The following is a 12,786-nucleotide window of genomic DNA, read 5'->3' as shown; positions in this document are numbered from 1 at the left end:
ACCACCTGGCTTTGCCCTGGTTTTCTTACCAGGTGGCTCAGGGACCGTGCTAACTGGGACAGTGATGAGAGTACCTACTCTTCCTGCAAAAGGATTAGTGTGATTGGGCTGCTGCCCGCATGGGGAGGAGGGAGGTGGAGGAAGGGGGACAGGAAATCATGCTTCTAGACCTGGGAAGGATGTTGATATGAAATTGTGGCTTTTCTCTGATGGTGATTTTTCAAGATTTAAAGGGCTTCCAACTTCAACAGCCCCAATAGGACAGATGTTGTACAAACCTGGGGTCTTTGGATCAGCAGTCTTCAAACTGCTCTGAGATCTGACAAACTGGAAACTCTGAGAGGAAAATGATCTCTCCTTTTTATATATATATTTTAAAGTTATAAAAATAACTTATATAAAATGTAAGTTAAAAATAAAATAAATATAAATATAAATAAAAAATAACATATAAAAATAAAGTTTAAAAAATTATATATAAAAATATATACATATATATTATATATATATTTTTTAAAGATTTTATTTATTTATTTGACAGATAGAGATCACAAGTAGGCAGAGAGGCAGGCAGAGAGAGAGAGGAGGAAGCAGGCTCCCAGCTGAGCAGAGAGCCCGATGCAGGGCTTGATCCCCGGACCCTTGGATCATGACCTGAGCCGAAGGCAGAGGCTTAACCCACTGAGCCACCCAGGTGCCACTCTTCTTTATGTTTTTAATAAATCGTACACAATGGGTTATCCTCATAATTTACACAACTTGTAGCCCCCCAAATGTTTACTTTTTACAATTATTATAAAATCAAGTAATGCTTTTGGAATATCTTTAAAAATTGAAATTTATTTTAATAAATATTATGTACACTCAAAATATTTTAATAAATATTATATAAATATCACTGAGACCAAATAGAGCATAAAATAGAAGAAAGGGGGAGAACAGTTAGAAGCTATTTCAGGAGTCTGCTCTAATATCTCCCTTCAAGTAGTCCACTGCACAGACAGATGGTGAACATGATTTAAGTCTTAGCTACCACTGTTACCGCTCCCAGAAGCATTCTCTAGAATATTCCAGATGGGTGACAATTCAGCCTTTATTTTATTGTACTTATTTAATTCTAACTACTATTCAAGTTTATTAAAGTTGTACATAGCTTGGTTTAAAGTCAAACTGTATTTTATTTAAAGGGTAATAATGAGAACCAGCTTTCCCCGTCTCTACAACCAATCTATGATCTTGCTGTCTTGCTGTCTGGAGGCTATCACTTCTGGTCTATTCTTTTAGCTGGTTATTTTGGCATTTATCTCCGTGGTGCTATATAATATGCATATACTGCTATTTCTCGATTTCTCAAGTTCAGATATTATCAATTTCTATCATAGCCACCAAGTTTACTTTTGTATATCCCTCTCTTCTGTATCTCTAATTCCAAAACTCAAGTCTTAACGGTTAAATCATCTTTGGTGTTTACTTCCTTATGATTGTGTGTATGTTCAACTTTGAACCAAGTGGGTTACACTTTGTCTTAGGAATTTTTGTTACTTTTGGAGATAATTAGCTGCCTTTGTTTTTTCATTTCCTTAAATTTCTTTAACCCCCACCTCACCTTACCCCAACACACACACACAAACTCACGCACATGTATGTGCACATGTACGCACGCACACACACACACACACACACACACACTCAATCATTCAGGTCTGTCAGCCGCCTCCTGTTTGACTTTCAAATGGTTAAGTATCCGACAATCAATCAGCTCCAAAGGCGTCCCTCCCTGAGCCCTTGGAGGATCAAGGACTCCGCCTCCAGCCTGCACTTGGGTCTACGCCAGACCGGCTGCCCACGTGTGGCATGGATTTTCCTCACTCCTTTCCCATGTTCTACATCTTCCTCTCACTTCACTCCCTGATTTCTCAGGAGCACATTCTCTAGAAGCTTATTAAGGAAGGGCAGGGACGCCTGGGTGGCTCAGTTGGTTGGACGACTGCCTTCGGCTCAGGTCATGATCCTGGAATCCCGGGATTGAGTCCCACATCAGGCTCCCAGCTCTATGGGGAGTCTGCTTCTCCCACTGACCTTCTCCTAGCTCATGCTCTCTCTCACTGTCTCTCTCTCAAATAAATAAATAAAATCTTTAAAAAAAAAAAAAAAAAAAAGAAAGGGCACATTGGGGTGCCTGGGTGGCTCAGGGGGTTAAAGCCTCTGCCTTCGGCTCAGGTCATGGTCCCAGGGTCCTGGGATCAAGCCCTGCATTGGGCTCTCTGCTCAGCAGGGAGCCTGCTTCCCCCCCTCTCTCTGCCTGCCTCTGTGCCTACTTGTGATCTCTGTCTGTCCAATAAATAAATAAAATCTTAAAAAGAAAGAAAGAAAGAAAGGGTGCATTGGAGGTAAAATTCTTCTTCCTGTGTATTTGAAAATGTCTTTTCTCTATTCTCACACTTGATTGACCATTTGGCTGGTAATAGAATTCCAGACTGAAAAGAATGTCCCTCAGAATTTTGAAGCTAGTGATGGGTCCATGTCTTCTACCTTCCAGTGTCACCATTGAGCCTTCTGATGCCGTTCTGATGCCGTTCTAATTTCATCTATTTTGTATGGGACTGTTTCTGTTCTCTCTAAGTGCTTTTAGTAGCTTCCCTTTTATGCCTGGCCTACCCTTTTCATTATTTATTCATTCACTGTGCTGAGCGCTTTGTGGTTACGTTCAATCTGGAGACTCATGTTATTGAGTTCTGGAAAGTTTTCTATTATTTCTTTGATAATTTCCTCTCTTCCGTGGTCTTCATTCTTTTTTTAGAACAGCTATTAGTTGGTGTCAGACTTCTTGAATTGATTCTCTGAGTTTCTTACTCTGTTTTATTTTTCTTCTCTCTCTCTCTTTCTCTCTCTCTCTCTCTCTGCTATTGATGTACTTTTGGGGCTATTTCCTCATATTTACCTCTCAGTCCCTTTACTGAGCACTTAAAATTAATTTTTGAGCGAATAATATATACTTATGTATCAAATATATAAAAATATTTGATATAAATATATCAAAATTATAAAAGAGAATGTAGGTAGAAGTAAGCCTCCTCTGGACCTTGTTCTTTAGACATCCAGCTCACCGTGTTGGTGGGGATATTTGGCACAGGAGAGTGTGGGACTGGAAAACAAGGGTATTTTATACAAGTTTACATACTGAATGATGCAAGTCCCAGCTCTCTTTCCACACCCTGCTCCTATCATGCAACCCTCCAGGCATATATTCTCCTAGATAGGAACCCGCTAAAAGGTTTTGTCAGAGAAAAGAACCTTGGCTATCTGTCAGCAACTTTGGGTCTTTTCTCCCTGGTTGGTAAGATTCCATAATGTAGAACATTCTAATATCCTGTTTGGAGAGTATCATCCTGAAGCCCAGCTGCTAAGATTTTGAAAAAGAGAGCTGGCATGAGATAGGATATTGGGGGCTGGGAGGTGTTGGGGGAGCCTCTCCATTATTGGTAGGTAAATTTCTGCTTTATCTTTCTGTCCTCCATTTTGTGCCGCCATCCTCAACTACGCCTAGTCTCCCAGCCCAGAGACCTTCTGTTTTGCCCTCTCTGGAGAATGATCCTTTAGTCTTCAGTTGGAGATAGGGTGTTGGGGGAGGACATCATCTAGGTGAGTTGAATCAGGGAGGGATTCTGGAGTTCCAACTGCTTCTTCCGGTCTTTAGACTGGATGATTCCCGTCCATCTATTTTCTTGCTTACTGACGCTTTCCTTTGCTACCACCACCTTACTCTTACTAGTCTACCTAGCGAATGTTTTATTTCAGATAATACTATTTTGTTTTAGAATTTCCATTTTATTTTTTCTAATAGTTTCCATATCTCTGCTGATTTCCTATCTTTTCATGTATTATGAATATATTTTCTTTTACTTTATTGAACATAGTTATAATAGATGCTTTCAAATCCTCATCTGCCACTAAAGTCCTATCAAGGTCAATTTCTTCTGATTCCTTTTCCTCTTGAATATAAGTCATATTTTAAAAAGATTTCTTCATACACTGAATAATTTTGGATTATATTCTGGACCTGGTGACTTTTATGATTCAGAAAAGTGTTGTCTTGGGGCGCCTGGGTGGCTCAGTGGCTTGGGCCGCTGCCTTCGGCTCAGGTCATGATCCCAGGTCCTGGGTTCAAGCCCCGTGTCGGGCTTTCTGCTCAGCAGGGAGCCTGCTTCCTCCTCTCTCTCTGCCTGCCTCTCTGCCTACTTGTGATTTCTCTCTGTCAAATAAATAAATAAAATCTTAAAAAAAAAAAAAAAAAAGAAAAGTGTTGTCTTTCCCCCAGCAAATACCATGGTTGCACTGAAACTGAAAACTGTAATTTGGCATGGAGGTTCGAACCTCCATTTAGTTCTTGGACCATTCTCTGGGCTGTTTGCAGTTTTCTCTGCGCATGTGTAGCTTAGAGCCACCTAGATATTTGGTCCGAGTTTCTGCACATCATTTGTGATTCCCTACCACCAGCCTTCATCTTTCCAATATTACAGCTTCACTTTCCAGTGGCCGTGGTAGCCCCAAATTCTGCTCTCTGGTTCTTGAGGGAAGAAAAACTACAAATTTTCTGTTGGAGTTTTGGCTCTGCAGCCTCGTCACCTTCCCTCCATCTAAGAAATTAAAAAGGGAGGGGAGCACTCTCCCCGCCATCCTGTGCCATTCTGTTCTTCCAAATGTTAGCTCCCCTCTCTAGAATCTGTTTACTTTTGTTCCCTCCACAGAGCCTCAGAGAGTTTATTTTTTCTAATGCTCACAGTTCAGAGTTGTAGCCTGTTGGAGGGCAGGTGAGGTAGAAGCTCCCTCTATGTCAGAAGTAGACTCTTCCGAACTGCTTCTTTTTTTTAAAGATTTCATTTATTTATTTGACTGACAGAGATCACAAGTAGGCAGAGAGGCAGGCAGAGAGAGAAAGAGAGGAGAAGGCCGGCTCCCCGTGGAGCAGAGAACCCGACGCGGGGCTCGATCCCAGGACCCTGGGATCATGACCTGAGCTGAAGGCAGAGGCTTTAACGCACTGAGCCACCCAGGTGCCCCTTCCTAACTGCTTCTTAAACAACTGGTTAAGCAATTCACTCTTCAGTCATTAACTCTACTTCCAGAGCAACGCGATGCCACCAGATTCTGAGATATTGGAGTTTCTGTGCACAGACGAGAATACCACTGCTCCTCTATTCACTCATAAAAAAAAAAATCTCTTAATGAGCATTAAATAGCATACAAATAAAGTTGGAGATAATGGAAGATTGTGCCGTGGAACATTCGAGTTCAGACATAATCCATGTAGCCACAACATGGCAGAGGTCAGGTTTTTCAGCCTCGTGTGAGCCAGAATAAGAGCATTCCTTGAAGTTAGTACTTTTAAAAATGCGGCTAAGGAATTAACCCTAACATGGGAGTCACCTGGGGGGCTGTTAAAAATGCATATTTCTAGGCCCACCTTAATCTTCCCAAAACAGAGTAGGGGGGTGGAGCCTAGGTGTTGCCTATTGTGATTATCATCTTAGGCTGCATAAGCAACAAATAACCCCCTAATGTTTGCTTGCCTCCCCCCAACCCCACCAGGTGCCAGGCTACTGGGAGGGAGGCTGCTTAGCAAAATGGGACTGGTGTTACCAGCCAGATGCAGCGTCTGACTCCAAGGAAGCGAATGTGTTTCCAACAGCAAAGGCAAATAGTTTGGAAGCATATTGTGTGATAGGAAAGAGTTCTGTTTAGTTTTGTTTTCCCAGCATCCGTTTGAAATGAGGTTCCGGACTAAGACTGTAGGGCTGATTGAGAGGTTCTCTTAACATGTATACTCTGTAACTTCCAGGCAAGAAGTCACTATTAGGCACAGCAACAACGACCCCTGGGCTATAACAGCGTGACCTTGTCACTGTCCTCTCTGGTGTTCTCTCCCCTTCCTGCCACAGGTTTACCCTGTATGACAGTAATCTCATTGACTCGGTCGCTTTAGGACATTCCATACATACTGGAAACCTTTATGAAGGTCATCTCATTAATTTCTGGAAGCTAATTTTTACTTTTCTTTGCCATAAACTCAAGAACACAGAGAAAGTGTCACTGGCCTGCTAGATCCTTTTAATTAGGAATTAGCTTGATTCTTAATGCACTAGCAACTCTAGCCAATCAATTTAGGTCTCAGTAAACTTGTTCCAGAGACATTAGTGTACTTTTTAAAGGACCCCTTTATCTATTGAGGTACGAGGTGTTTCCTGAGAAAAGTTCCCCCCAAACGGCTATACTCTAACCTGCAGAAGATGAAGATGTGGACATAATCCAACAAGACTTTGCTCCCGATTGAAATAAAATTTGAATCTCTTTAGGGTTTGAGTCAAAACTTGTGGCTTCATTCACTGGTCCAGAATTCAAAATAATTTCTCCCACTGATCTTGTACTTTTTCACTGAATATTATTGAATTCAAATCCCCTGAAATAGAGCTAATCTGCTCTAGCTGAATGTTTGGAATTCTTTAAACCCTCAAACAGGTTGAATTTATCTGGGGCTAGGAAGTGGTGAACCTCAACATTGCAAGCTTTTTTCTGAACTCAGACCACCCAAATGGTTCTTCTCCTGTGGAGCTGTTGGTTAGCCCTGAGATGCAGATTTTCAATTGCTTGTTTTCTTCCTTCTTTTCTTCCTTCCTCCTTTCCTCCTTCCTTTCTCCCTCCCTCCCTCCCTGCCTCCTTCACTCTCTCCCTCCCTCCCTTCCAGTTGTCTATTACTTCCACTTTTCAGATTGGGAAATTGAAGCCCTAAAAAGGTACGCACTGTGCTCAGGTCTTGGTTACACACACATTTTTGTGGGGAGATAGGAAAAGGAATAAAAGACAGGTGTCCCTCTCTAAGGCTATAGAAACTGTCTCTCTCTCTGGGCCCTTTGTGAGGCCCTACATGAGTAGTCGGCCCCTTGGGCCATATGAGCCCTTTGAGGGTCTTTGAAGGAAGCAAGAGAGATTTTTGAGTTGTGCTAATATTTCAAAAAGTCCAACAGAAATCACATGTTTCCCAAAATAAAACTCCATGAGTAAACTAGAATGTCATGGTATTTTTGCTTTTGATTAGAGTTAAATTAATTCAGTTTGATAACATTGATTATCATGCTGATCTGAAGCTGTGATTACAGTTATATGCATCTTAGATGATTAAAATGTGAAAAATAGGTTAATTATGTCTAATAAATACAGTTTATTTGATAGGCAGAATCTTATAAAACCTGAAACTAATCAGAAAAAAATATGACACATTTTGGAAACTCTCTACATATACCTAGAATAGGTAGAGCGTTAATGAACATAAAACTCCAAAACATATCTATTTCGAAATTTTCCAGGAATCACAAAAATCCAATATTTGTTTTTTCTGATTGCCTTAACATGAACAGTACAAAGTTGAATTGCCCTTTCTTGTACTTCTGACGCTAGGATGCCTATAGTCCATGACCAGCTAATGTCCATAAATGGCAGATGCCTAGTCTTCATTATGTGTGTGTCAACGTATCTAATTTCAGATTTTTGTGTTGATGTCTATGGATGCTGATAGTACATTTTATTTTTTTAAAGATTTTTATTTATTTATTTGACAGAGAGAGAGACAGAGATCACAAGTAGGCAGAGAGGCAGGCAGAGAGAGAGGGGGAAGCAGGCTCCCTGCTCAATGCGGGGCTCTATCCCAGGACCCTGAGATCATGACCTGAGCTGAAGGCAGAGGCTTAACTCACTGAGACACCCAGGCACCCCAGTACATTTTAAAGAAAGTATTTTGAAAGCAACAATACAAGGATTACACTGAAAAACAAAGACAAAAGTGTAATATACCATTCTGTTTACACTCAACAGATCTCTTTCCCATGTGCTAACAACACATGGTGTTTCCAGGGCAGTTACGCTCATGTGCAAAGTATAAATAGAGACATAACGTATTTTCTGATCTCTTATGAATCATTAGACTAGTTGAAAGACCTTTTTTTTTTTTGAAAAAATACTCAACTTGCTTCCCTGAGCTAATTCTACAGGTTGAGGTTTTCATAATCACGTTACAATCGCTGTGGCTTTGGGCGTCACTATTGTGACTCACCTGGCTCTCGCTGCTTTAGACCCACAGTCCGGAGTTCACGTTGCTGAAGGGCAATGACTAAGATCATTGTTTCCCCAGGGCATGGCCTTTAAAGGTTACATCAGTGGGGAGATGGCACAGGCTCTGGGGCTTAGGAACATGTGACTTGCTCAGGTTAGGCTGCTTCCTTCCCTGGTATAATCTGGTTCCAGAGATCTTTCTGGAGTGTTTCTTGGCCTTAGGGAAAGGTCAGACAGCACCTGCCGTCTCCATGTAGGTGTCTGTGAATTTCGACGTAATTCCAGAAGTGACTAACTATTAATCCGAGGGGTGATTTGGGTGAGCATTGTATGTCTGTTGGAGCACAATACGCAAGAACAAAAATGGGGCTGAAGTAACAGAAGCTTAATCTCTTCGGGCTCCTCGTGTGTAAAGGAGGGGATGGTACAGATGGTGACCAGACACCTCCCAGGTCCTGACCGACTTTCTATATCTCTAAGCTTCCTTCATAGTAAATCTCAGAATAAAGATGGTCCCGGTACCACACCGGTTGCCACATTGAGCCAGACAGGTGGTAGTTTATATGCGTGGGAGCTCATCTGCGGGTAGACGAAGCTAGGTTCAGACAGGGCACATGCCTCAAAGTACATATTTTAATCTTAAAAAAAAAAAAAAAAAACCACAGTAAGTTCCTCCTGTGAAGGGTGACTCTTTTCCTTTGGTTTCTTCATGCTGGTACAGAAAACAACCAGCTCTGAGCTTGTAAGCGCCCCCACTGGAAACTTTTATCCCAGGGACTAGAAGGGTTAATGATTATAAGGTTTTTAATTGTGCCATTTTCTATGATTTCAGAATTGTCTTTAAGTTCTTAACTTTCTTTCTTTCTTTTAAAGATTTTTATCTTTTTACTTGACAGACAGAGATCACAAGTAGGCAGAGAGGCAGGAAGGGAAGCAGGCTCACCGCCGAGCAGAGAGCCTGATGTGGGGCTCGATCTCAGAACCCTGGGATCAGAACCCAAGCCAAAGGCAGAGGCTTTAACCCACTGAGCCACCCAGGCACCCCAAGTTCTTAACTTTCTGTTTGTCTTTCCCTTTCAGCCTCCTCTCCTGCTTGCGTGGGGCTTGACATCCGGGAGCATTCTGGGCGGGATGAGTTAATGCAACTGTCATTTATCTGGATTTTAGTCTGCTGTGCCCTGCCCCCCACCCACCACTGTTCAGAGCCTAGATTATTTAAGCCTCACGATAACCTAATGATTTGCTCTCGTCTTTATTCTACAGATGAAGAAATGGAGATTTTTGAGGGACTGAGTAATCTGCCTGAGGTCGTATAACGTGAAAAAACAGGATTCAGACTAAAGCCTGTTTGACCTGAGAGTTTGTGTTCTTAATGACGGTGCTATGCTGTTTCCCTGTTTTTTGTTGAAAGAGTAAATAATACGTGCTTCTCCACCCTGGTGAGAGTGTAATATTAGCAGATCTCCTCTGCTTGAAGACGTCCTCTGTGACCCGGAGGAAGGGTCTTGGGTCGCTGTGCCAGCAACACAGACATTACGACTCAATATCACTGACCGAGATTTAGAAATACATACCCACACACGGAAGTCCACACTTTACGATCGCACATTCAGCGAAGTGACAGACAGTAAACCCACAACAATGGTTGTTCTTGGGGTGGGGCATAAGAGTGGGAAATGAGGCTAAAAGGCAACAAATAAATACATAAGACAAGAGAGGGAGTCCTTCCAGGGCCCAACCATGACAATGTGGCGTGGACTGAGAAACATCAGCCTTTGCATTTGAGCATCTCCCCTCCCTGCAAAACAGAGTAAGAGGCAGGACAAGGGAAAAGTAGATGAGGTTGAGAAAAGATTTGGAGTGGCAAGGAAGATATGCATGAGTGCTACCTTCCTCGCATTCAGAAATCATTCATTTAGTCTTAGAATGGAAGGACTTTAATGCAAACATCAGCTATACCAAAGCATGAGCTTGACTCCATTGGGCATTGAATTTTGATGGAGAATAAAAGGTCCGAGGTTCTATCATTTATGTATTAAAAGGAAAACAGTCTTAGAATGCCCCAGCTACAAGGACAGTCAGAGTGATTTCACAGGTAAGAAAGCCAAAGTTCAGAATGGTTGGAGAACTAGTCCAAGATGTCACAGCTGGTATGGGACAGATCCCCGTGTTTCTTCTCCAGCCCTACCTACCCCTGCTGCTACTCCTGCCGAACTAGGCATGGATTTGCTTGACCAACGTTCCTCCCCCTCATTACCTTGACTCAGAAAAGCCTTGACTTTGGAAGATGCCCAGTAAATGCTGATGATAATGATCACCGATATTCAAGAAGACGTTCTTTGACTCTTATGTTTCAGTAAGGAACTGAGTATTGTGCTCCTTGTTCTGGATTGTTGTGGCCTTTAATTCTATTCTAGTTTTGGCTCTGCTGTTAATTAGCTGTATGAACGGGCACCTGTCACACTTATCCTGGCTTTAGTGTCTTTTAGTATCTTTATGGACAACGATCTTCAGTCTTATCTTTGTCCACAGGATGGTGGTTTTACATTCGCCAAAGGGTCATCTAGTCAAGGCTTCTATGGTCAAGGCTCTTTCGGGAGCCCAGAACATTCCTCGCCAAGGCAGGCATGGGAGAGCACATGCTCACAAGATGTTCTCTCCAGAGCTCCTCTGCATTTCTCCTGTTCCACTTAGCAGGGACCCCATGTCATTTCGCCATAAACAAGAAGTGAGGCACTCTCAAAGGACGCAGTGCCAGTATAGAGAGATGGTTCTTGCCTTGCAGGCACCATCATCATATTGGAGGAAGAACAGCTAGACAGAAGCACACTAAGAGCTAAACCAGGACAGGGAGAATAAGTGCCATGGTTGCTAATCCTATATCCGGTCTGGCTGTGAGCGGCCAGGGAAAGCTTCTCAGGGGAAGAGGGATTTATGCTGTTGCTTTTTTTTTTTTTTTTTTTAAGATTTTATTTATCTGTCAGAGAGAGAGAGAGAGAGCACAGGCAGGAGGGGAGCGGCAGGCAGAGGAAGAAGCAGGCTCCCCACCCAGCAGGGAGCCCAACATGGGACTTGATCCCAGGACCCTGGGATCATGACCTGAGCCAAAGGCAGATGCTTAACAGACTGAGCCACCCAGGCATCCCTACGCTGGGTTTTGAAGGGAGGTAGACCTCTGATAGCAAAGGCATCAAAATACCACAATAGAGGGGGATGTCCCAAACAGACCAGAGGGACAGTCAGGTGGGCCCCAGGCATGCTGGGACATCTGCCAGGAACTGTTCAGAGCAGAAGACCATAGTGTTCAGATCTCAACTTCCAGATGAGTGTAAACTAGGAAGCTGACCAACTAAAGACATTCTTTACAGCATGGTTGGGTGAGCAGGCATTGGAGTATGTATCTGAGATTAAAAGTATGAACATGTGGGGTGCCTGGGTGGCTCAGATGATTAAGCGTTTGCCTTTGGCTCAGGTCATGATCTCTGGGTCCTGGGTCCTATGTCGGGCTCCCAGCTTAGCAGGGAGTCTGCTTCTTCCTCTCCCTCTGTCTTTCTCCCTGCTTGTGCTCTCTCTGCCTCTAACCAAAAAATTAAAAAATTAAAAATTAAAAAAACTATGAGCATGTGAATGAACAAAGGTGGTTGGAGTGAACCCCAAAGCTGAGTGAGGCTGTGCTGGGAGAATTTGTTCCAGCTGGGCACTCCCTGGGGGGTGGATTCTGTAGCTGGTTGACCGCTGGAACGCAGACACGAACTCCCCAGGAGTCAACACAAAGAGTTCATCTAACCTATTGAGAGATAACACAAAACTGTTTATGAATAATGGCAGACTATTGGGAAATCGTTGCAAGTCAAAAGGATTTAAAAAGGCAGCTTGAAACTCAACTTTTCTTAGCAAGAAACAGTGACTCTATGAGGAGACAAGGGTGCCCAGAGTTTTTTCTGCCCACAGTGAAAATGTGTGCGTAATACCTGAACAATTACATTTTTGCATTTGAATAAGTTCAAGTGCCTATCAGAGTCAATAAATCCATAAATCACTCGGGCTGTTTCAAATACAATGTATGTGAGCGTGTCCCCATGGAACTTGGAATAATTCCCTCCCATATCATTATTTACACATGTGTATAGGTAGATAGATGATAGATAGATAGATAGATAGATAGATAGGTGTAATTGAATATGGGTTGAAAAGCCAGATTGGGAATGAATTGTGAGGACCATGCCTTCCTGGCTAAGGAGCTGGGGGTTTCTCTTTAGACAACAGAAAATCACTGGTATGGATTTCAGATGAGAACTTTATGGACTAAGCTTCTGTCTGCTTTCTGGAAGCTAAGGGTGAGTTATAAACCGTCAACTAGGAAAGCCCTCTGTAAGGCTAAATGGTCCTGTTCCTGTACCAGCGTGGCTGTTCCCGTACCATGGCTCCAGGGAGTGGGGAATCCCGAACCCAGGACAAGGCACAAGGGACAGTAGCGGCTTAGCTGTGGCGTCCTCTAAGGGCTATCCGTGACATCAACGTGGCAATGCTGGGACAGAATGAAGCTCTGGACTTCCTTCCCTGACCTCTCAGGGGTCTCCTCCAGCAGGTCCCTCTACGTCCAGTAGAAGAAAAGAAGACAGATTTTTGGAAAGACTGAAAATCAAGTTCAGGTTGTAGCAAGCAGTATGCCTAAGGATAACC

The sequence above is a fragment of the Lutra lutra genome, chromosome 2 (genome assembly GCF_902655055.1).
Source record: "Lutra lutra chromosome 2, mLutLut1.2, whole genome shotgun sequence".
Taxonomy (NCBI): domain Eukaryota; kingdom Metazoa; phylum Chordata; class Mammalia; order Carnivora; family Mustelidae; genus Lutra; species Lutra lutra.
This window is presented reverse-complemented; position numbering follows the sequence as displayed.